Source organism: Cryptomeria japonica, chromosome 7, assembly GCF_030272615.1.
Source record: "Cryptomeria japonica chromosome 7, Sugi_1.0, whole genome shotgun sequence".
Taxonomy (NCBI): domain Eukaryota; kingdom Viridiplantae; phylum Streptophyta; class Pinopsida; order Cupressales; family Cupressaceae; genus Cryptomeria; species Cryptomeria japonica.
This window is the reverse complement of record NC_081411.1, coordinates 663699840-663708698: the sequence shown is the minus strand read 5'-3', so window position 1 is coordinate 663708698 and position 8859 is coordinate 663699840. Positions and strand designations below refer to the sequence as shown.

Here is an 8859-nt window from a genome sequence, read left to right as displayed (position 1 = left end):
ATAACTTTTGGGATCGTTGGTGGATGGTTTTTGATAAATCAGCCAACAACAATCTCGATGTCCCCTTTTATTTCATTAAAAAATTGTATGCTTAGTTTATTTTGGGCAAGCATGTCAACTACTTTGACATCAAGCCTTTCCAGGGTGTGGGTTTAGGTATGCCTCAAGATAGACCTGGGGTAGTTTGAGTAGTACGGGGCCCATATGTCCCCCCTCCTCCTGTTGATCCCTCACCTCCAGTGCAACACATAGATATCATTATTGAGGCAGCGTCACGAACTATATCGGCTATTCACTCTTTGAGTAGCCTTTTGGTTTCCCAAGCTGAGTTACTAGCTCAACTTTTTAGTGATGGTAGCGGTGGATCTGGTGGCACTAACACATCCTCTTTGACTCCACATATTTGTGTGTCGCATAGTTGTGCTATGTGTGGGCATCTATGCTTAGGTCCAGTTGGAGAGACTGTTGATCCTCCCGCAGACACTACAGATAATGAGGTGCATGAAATGGCACCAGATGTGACGACGGGGACCAGAGGATACCCTAGAGAGTCCTCGCATGCTAGAGGCGAGGAGGTACCGTCATCATATACTGATGATGTAGTGGTAAGAGTTGTATTTTCACAGTGCATTTTTAGTTTAAATGAATATTTATAATCTAGATAGCATTAAGTACTAATGTTTATATACATGGTCTATTTAATAGTTGATGATAGAGGAGGAGTTGACACGGGTCCATGATGGCACCTTGACAACCATTTCATTTGGCCTTGATAGCTATACAGTACATATATTATTGCACCTAGTCATTTACATTTTTATTGTACATACATGCTCCTCATTTATATTGGCATTAATTAAATTATATAGTAACTTGCATGGTTATCTTATTTTAATCTTGTAGGACACAAGTAGCGCTAGTGCAATGCCGCGTGATTCAGGCTCTGGTAGTGCAGTCAGAGACAAGGGAAAGGTAATTGAATGCAAACATGATTGGATTAAGAGTTAAAATAACTTATAATGACTATACATGTCTACATAGATTAATAGTTTCACATACTTCGTCTTTATGTACATAAATTTGTTGGCTTCACATCCTTGTTGATTGCACCCACTATACCTGAAGAAGAAGAAAAAGAGATGCCTCAGGTACATGTGTTTATTTTATTTTGTGTTTAGTAGATATAATTCGTTCCTATTAGCGACAATTATATGCTAACTTGTATCAATGTTATGTTTGTCAACATATGTAGGTTGTGTATGAAAATCTTGATGACATACCTCCTCTAGCAAAGACATATGTCAAGACTCCTCCAAAGATGAAGAGGAAACGTGGAGATGAGGTAAAAAATAATTAAATTTTAGAGTTCAATTATAGTTCAATGTATATTGATTTTTATCTTAACTTTTTGAATGTGAATTATATAATATAACTAATCTTAATTGTGGTTTGATTTTTCTTGTGCAGGATCCTTCAGAGAGAAGCAGTGCGGCGAAGATGATCGATTTTGATGATCCATCAGTAGTTTAGGATGTTATAGATCATTTTGGGATACTTTCATGTTTAGTTGGCATGCATATTTTATATATGGACATACATTTACATATATTGACATATATTTTGTTTGAGTTGGCATTTATGCCATTTTTGTATATGGACATACACTTGTAATTATTCGACATTTTGATATATATGGAACTTGAGATTTGATATAACTTGTTCCTCGTGTGCATGGCATCATTAGTTTAAACTTTAATCTTCAATCCAATTATTAACAATGGTTAATTAATGAAGAATACAATTGATGCAGAGCTAGGCAACAAACTAGGTGAAAACCTTCTCTCACCCACAACTACTATGTCCAAAAAAGTTCTTTTGTTTGTTCAAGGTGCGAACAAAACACCTACCAAATACTCAACTCACACAACAATTTGTGTGACCGGATCCATACCGGTTTAGTGTCTTCTAGTACCGGTATGATGAAGACACTCTAACCTTGTGTGAACCGGTTTAGTATCTTCCAGTACCGGTGGGATGGAAACCTATTGGATTTTGTCTATTGGTGGTCCAACCAACAGAAAACACCCATAAGATCTGGCTATCAGATGTGCCAATTCTTAAACAAAATGTAACCCAATTTAATGTAACAGAATGTGATTCACATTACAACAAATTCTTAAACAGATTTATGAATTTGATCATCCTTAATCCCTTTCTGTCTCTCATCCATTTGAGCCTTCCAATAGAGTTCTTCAATCAAACTATGTGTGTGATCAAATTGGGATAGAGCTTGCATTTCTTTTTCAACAAACACCTTGAATTGACCATCCCACTCATAAGAATGTAGAGATGGTGTACTGCTGATAGGCAACAAGAAAAAATCAGAACTTTGTTTCTTGCAATCGCTGCCCCCATACCTTCACCCAAAACGATGCACCCAACACGCAGATAGCTACGAACAAAATAGACTTCCAGCCAACACACACCAGCAACACCATAGATTTTTTTTGGGTTACGTTTTTACTTATACTGAACCTCTTAGCATGACTTCCTAACATTAAACCGATAAGCCTAAATGCCTAATGAGGCTTTATAAGTCATTTTAGATCAATACAATTAGAAGGGAATACTTGCCTCACAACTGTCCAATTGTCCAGTAGCCCTATCGGTAGCCTAGTAGCCATACCGGTTGAGTTTTCCAAACACAACTTAACAAAATTCCAAAGGACAAGAAAAAATAAAGGTAGATATAGATACCCTTTATCTCGTTACACAATTCCCCAAAGGCTTAGACTCTAACCACAAGTTGAAAGGTTTGTACCCTTACTATCCTTCCAAACCTATTTAAGCCAATTAGGCCTAATTTACAAAGCAAGTACCCCTGGTATTAGTCCCCTGACTAAACCACCACTTTTGAAAGGTGGGGTAAGATATCAAACCACCAAATCCAAGGTTTCAAGACTTGATCCCATCTTCTTTATCTTCTGCAAGTGATTTCCACTTCTACAGTTCAGGCGGTCACATAGAGATGCCCACCTAGGGTCAATTCAATCTCTTCGGATTTGGAGCCTCCCTGCAAACCAACATAAAAATCTTATGATACAATGGTCCTTCTAAAATTTTACCACAGGTTGTTTGGTCCTTTGGTGAAAATGTCAGATTAAGGGCATCTTTACAGTGAAACCCTAGGTACCGACAGGGTTTGTGACCAGTCTAGTTAGATTTGGATGGATCCCTACAATCCGGTTGTTAAAAAACCTCAAACTTGATTGAAATGAAAGGTAAGAGACTTCCCTAACTCATCCAATTGGTTTTAGGCATCCACCAATCCGTACTGATAAAAAATGAACAACAAAAACACAGAATTTCATAAAACTCCAAGTATATTGTATTGCTCCAAACTCCAAAACATCGTCAAATTTCATCAACTTCAACAACTACACCAACAACAACCTGTAATCAATCCAAGTGGGCATAATATATCCTCCCTAACAGTTTCCAACCACTTTTCAAACTTTGGAACCGTTGGAGGATTAGTTATCCCTTTTTACAACATTTTGCAATGACAACAAAAGTTGTCAACTTGCACTTTTCCAAATTTGGTGACTCCAAGGTGTATTCGACCTATTCCAAGGATTGGTATGATGTTTCTAAGACCAATATTTATTTTCCTAACTCATGAATAGACTCCTACTGACCCACATGGTCATTTATCCATGGTGGCTTATAAAATGCAACCATGACAATGCCTTACATCAATTGGGTCTTATTGACTCACAAAACTATCAACCTATTACAGATGATCATTTTCACCTCATGGGTGGATATTAGGCTCTTTTAGACTTGGTCATAAATCTCTTTTATCCCTTCAACAAATTCTTCTACACAAGCACTGATATGTTCAGTTGAGGGTAGATTTATCAATTCCAGCACACCTCTTGGATTCAATCCATAGACAAATTGGAAAGGGCTCCTTCCGGTAATCCTATTGACAGAATCATTATAGGCATATTTTTCTTGGGAGATGATGGAATCCCACTTTTCACCATGTTGCTTGGTGAGGCACCTTATCAAATTTTCGAGTGACCTATTGACCACTTCTGTTTGGCCATCCGTTTTGGGATGATAAGATGAACTAAAAGACAAGTTTGTGCCTAACTTCCTCCATAAAGTCCTCCAAAAATGTCCTAAAAATTTCACATCTCTTTCTGACACAATGTTCAAGGTTAAGCCATGTATTCTCACAACTTCATTAAAGAAAAGGTTTGCAACATATGTAGCATCACTTGTGCTCTTGCATGGCAAAAAATGTGTCATCTTGCTAAACCTGCCAACAACCACAAAAACACTGTCAAAACTTTTTTGAGGTCTTGGAAAACCCATCACAAAATCCATGCTCACACTTTCCCAAGGTCTTGAAGGAATTGACAATGGCTGGTATAGTCCTACGTTTGTTATTGTCCCTTTGGCCTTTTGACACACCACACATGAATCCACAAATTTTCTGACATCTGTTTGCAATTTAGGCCAGTGATAAAATCTTCTCACCAACTCAAGAGTTTTGTCTAATCCAAAGTGTCCCCTCATACAACCACTACGCTTATCCTTAATTATGTTATCCCTCATTGAACATTTAGGAATGTATAACTGTCATCCTTTGAAAAGAAGACCATCTTGAATCAAATAATCAGAATACTCTAAATGATACCGGCTACCAAACCCAGTGCATACCTTGTAAATGTCTTTGAAATCTTCATTTGCAGCATATGTACCCTTGAGGGAATCAACTCCTACACTCTCCAACTAGATTTCTGAAACTGTTAGTGCCCTCCTACTAAGAGCATCTGCAACTTTGTTTGAGACACCTTTCTTGTGTTTGATTGTAAAGGTGTAGGCCTGAATGGACTCAACCCACTTCATATGCCTATGGCTCAATTTCTCCTGACTATTTAGGAAGCTTAGTGCCTGATTATCTGTATACACAACAAACTCTTTGGGAAGAAAATAATGCCTCAACTTCTTTAGTGCCTGAACTAATGCATACATCTCTAAATCATAGGAAGAATATTTCTTTTTAGCATCATTCACTTTTTCACTAAAAAATGCAATTGGCCTACCTTCCTGACTAAGTACTGCACCTATTGCCAAATGACTTGCATCACATTCAATCTGAAAGATTTTGTCAAAATACAGTAAGGTAAGAACTAGTTGCTATGATACCTTTTTCTTCAACAGTTCAAATGCTTCATCTGCTTCCTTGGTCCATGAAAATTTGCACTTTTGTCCACCCTTGATGGTCTCTAACACGGGAGCACAAATCTCTGATAAACTTCCTATAAAAGGTAGTTGGGCCATGAAAACTCCCTACATCACCAATTGTTCTAGGAGTTGGCCATGTGAGAATGGCATTCACTTTATCGGCATCCATTTTCAAATTTCCTCTAGAAATCACAAACCCAAGGTAAGTCAATTATTCCTGCAAAAACACACACTTTTTCATGTTTATCATTAGTTTCTCTCCATTCAACCTTCTCAAGACCATATCCAAATGTTTTAGGTGCTCCTCCCTTGTCTTTCTAAACACTAGGATGTCATCTAGATACACTATGACAAACTCACCAATGAAATCCTTCAACACCTCATTCATGAGTCTCATGAAAGTGCTAGGGGCATTTGACAACCCAAATGGCGTCACCCTCCATTCATTCAATCCTTCGTTTGTTTTAAAAGCATTTTTTCATTCATCACCGGCTCTAATCCTTATTTGGTGATAACCACTTTTTAAATCAATCTTGGAATAATACCTTGCACCTCCTAAACAATCAAGCAAATCTTTTATTCTAGGCATAGGGAATCTATACCTGATGGTTATCTTGTTAATGACTCAGGAATCAATGCACAATCTCCATGTTCCCTCCTTCTTTGGTGCTAAGACAACCAGGACTACACAAGGGCTCAAGCTCTTCCCTATCAAACCTTTATCAAGCAACTCTTGGATTTGCCTTGCAACTTCCTCATTTTGTTGGGGAGTCATCTTTTAGGCTGGCTTGTTTGGTAAGGTGGCACTAGGAATGAAATCAATGCAATGGCTTATCTCCCTTATTGGTGGTAGGGTTCTTGGAAACTCTTATGCAACTATGTCCTTGTATTTGCTCAACATTTCCTCCACCTCCTCAGGGGCTGTCACCATTTTCTTTTCTACTTTTCCATCTGAAATGGGCTCTTCTTCTTGCCTTGGTACTGGCATCACTGCAAAACAAGGTGTTCCCTCTTCCTTGATTGCCTTAAGGAACTCTTTTCCTTCCATCATCACGATCTTGGCCTCCTTCTCCTTTTGATCTGCATTGTTATTAGGCAGGGGTATCAATTCAATCACCTTTTCATCTTTGGTGATGGAGTAGGTGTTCTTGTATCCATCATGACGGGCCTTGAGGTCATATTGCCATGGTCTCCCAAAAATAAGATGATAGGCATCCATCTCAACAATATCAAACAAAATTTTGTCTTTGTATCCTCCTATCTGAAATTCAACCCATGATTTCTCTTCTACCAAGGTTTGTTTTCCTTTAGTAAGCCAAGAAACTTTATATGGAAATGGATGAGGGATTCTTCTCAATTTTAGTTTATCTACCTGTGTAGGAAAAAAGTGACACTAAGCAAACATGCCCTAATCTCACTTTCAATCACACACTTATGGAATACGAAAGAGCCTAGAGGTATCACACAATTGGCTACTTCTTTTTGTGGAAGAGAGAGCCACGAGCTACCTATTAGGATTTCTATTCCTTTGTTGCAAATGATAGATAGAATGATTCAAGTTCAACTATTAACCCTAAAGTGTAAGTATGAACTAGTAACTTTGAGCACAAGATTGTAGAATTGAGATTTAATGATGAACAATTGTAAGGATAAGAGGAGAAATGTAAATGTGTACCTTGAATGGATTTGATTCTGCAAGATCTGCCGCTGAAGCCGGAAGCCTGAAATACTGAAGCTGCTACCTCTGAAACTGCCAAAATTCACTGAAATGGACAGGGACCAGGGCACCCAGCGCCCCTATCCTGGCAGGACCAGGGCACCCCACACCCCTGTCCTAGCTTTCTGGGTTGGAATTTGGTGTGAAGTTCTGTATCAGTCTGCTTCCATCGGATCTGCAACTTGCGGCGTCCTTCGAATTCAAAAATCTGCACTTATATCTGAAAAGGGTTGTAGGTGGCTATATAGGGTTTTGCCTTAGTCAAACCCCCGCTTTGGTGATTTCCTCCTCCACGAATAGCCAAGTTGTATAGTAAAAGTTGTGTGTGCAGAACTTGTGTGTGTGCAAGATCCTAAAATGAAAGTAAGCAAACTAGAGCAACCTACAAAGTAAACCCTAATTGCTTGTAATTGACAAAGGAAAATGCTCTAAATCAAGATGCAAAGTGATCTAAAGCATGAGTGCAAAAGGATGTAATGAAGCTTGTGCAAAGACATGAAAACAACATGAAACCATACCCAACCCCAAGGGAGGGGTACAAGCCAATCTTCAGTCGGTGATCTCTTATTGTTCTTCTATGTCTTCAAAGCCCTAAGTTGATGAATGAAATTGAATGCTTGATTAATGGATGTTGAGTGTTGTTGAAGATCCCACAAGACTTTCTCTTTTGCTACAATGCCTTCCTTCTTGTTGCTTCTTGTTGTTGTCTCCACTCATGATTCTTCCTTATATGTCTCTTATGCTTTCAATTGAGAAAAGAGAGTCTTTATATAGGAAACCCTAGGTCTTAATTTCACTTTAGGCTGACTTAGAGATTGAATCTCCCGCCAATTTCTTGGGGTTAAGCTTTATTTTATGATTGGATCGCGCTCCTATCATTTTGGGAAAAATGTCCGGGACCGTGTGCACTCCGGGCGCCATGGTCCTCTCCGGACGCCATGGTCCCGACAACTTTTCACCAAATTTTCAGGGCCATCGGATATGATGATTTTAGAGAGAATCCCGAAGTTACAGCTGATTTCAAGATGTTTTGACCCCCAAAATCAGGCCTTAAAGTTCAAAATATGACCTAATTAGGGTTTTAGATTAAATGATGTATTGGAAGAATAAAATGAAAGGGGCACACTTTAATGAAAAGGGCCCAACCTTATGATATGGGAGATGATAAAATAGAACCTTAGACCTAATTAATTTAATTAATTAAGTACTAAAGGGGAAATGCAATGCAAAATGCAAAATGCGCCAAGGCAGGTGCTAAACTAGGTGTGAAATTGTACCACCCTAGCAAGTGCGTACAATTTATGATGCTACACTACCATTTCTAAGGATACTAAATTTTTCAGTTGAACGTGAATATATTATAACCTTACATACCTTACCTCCTGCTTTGCATGTGGTCTGGAAGAGTGTCTTCCTTTGTGGAGGTTCGGTATTGCTTGGTACCTTCAACAATGTTCTCCTCATCATCAAGGCTTCGCCTCTCTCTGGAAGTCCGTAAGAATCAGGTGAATTGACACTCTGACAATCAGTGTCTTGAACCAAATGTGTTCTCCTCTCTCCTTGGGAGCTTGATCCGGTCTTCTCAGGGCACTTAGATGTGGTATGACCTACTTGATTGCAGTTGTAGCATCTAAAAGGCTCCGATCTTCTTCCACAAAATCTACCTCTATGGTTGGATCTTCTTCCTCTGAAACCTCCTCTTGTGTTACCATCTCCATGCTGAATTTTTTGATTAGCCTCTCCTTATGGCCTAGGATTTTGTCCTCTACCATTCATAGGACATTTGCCTCTGAAATTTCTGCCCCCTTTATCTCTGTTATTATGATCATTCTTTCTCTTTAGCTTCTCCTCTTCTCTTAGTGCTAGTTGAAAGCACTTGTTCA

At 38.8% G+C, this 8859-nt stretch overlaps 1 long non-coding RNA gene across 1 annotated transcript; it reads left to right on the top strand.

Annotated features, from left to right (window-relative positions):
- Positions 1–920: 920 nt before the first annotated feature.
- On the top strand, positions 921–1622 carry LOC131856304 (uncharacterized). Its single transcript, XR_009358413.1, has 3 exons — positions 921–1148; positions 1253–1342; positions 1478–1622. It is a non-coding gene; the product is annotated as an uncharacterized LOC131856304 (long non-coding RNA).
- The last annotated feature ends 7237 nt before the right edge of the window (positions 1623–8859 follow it).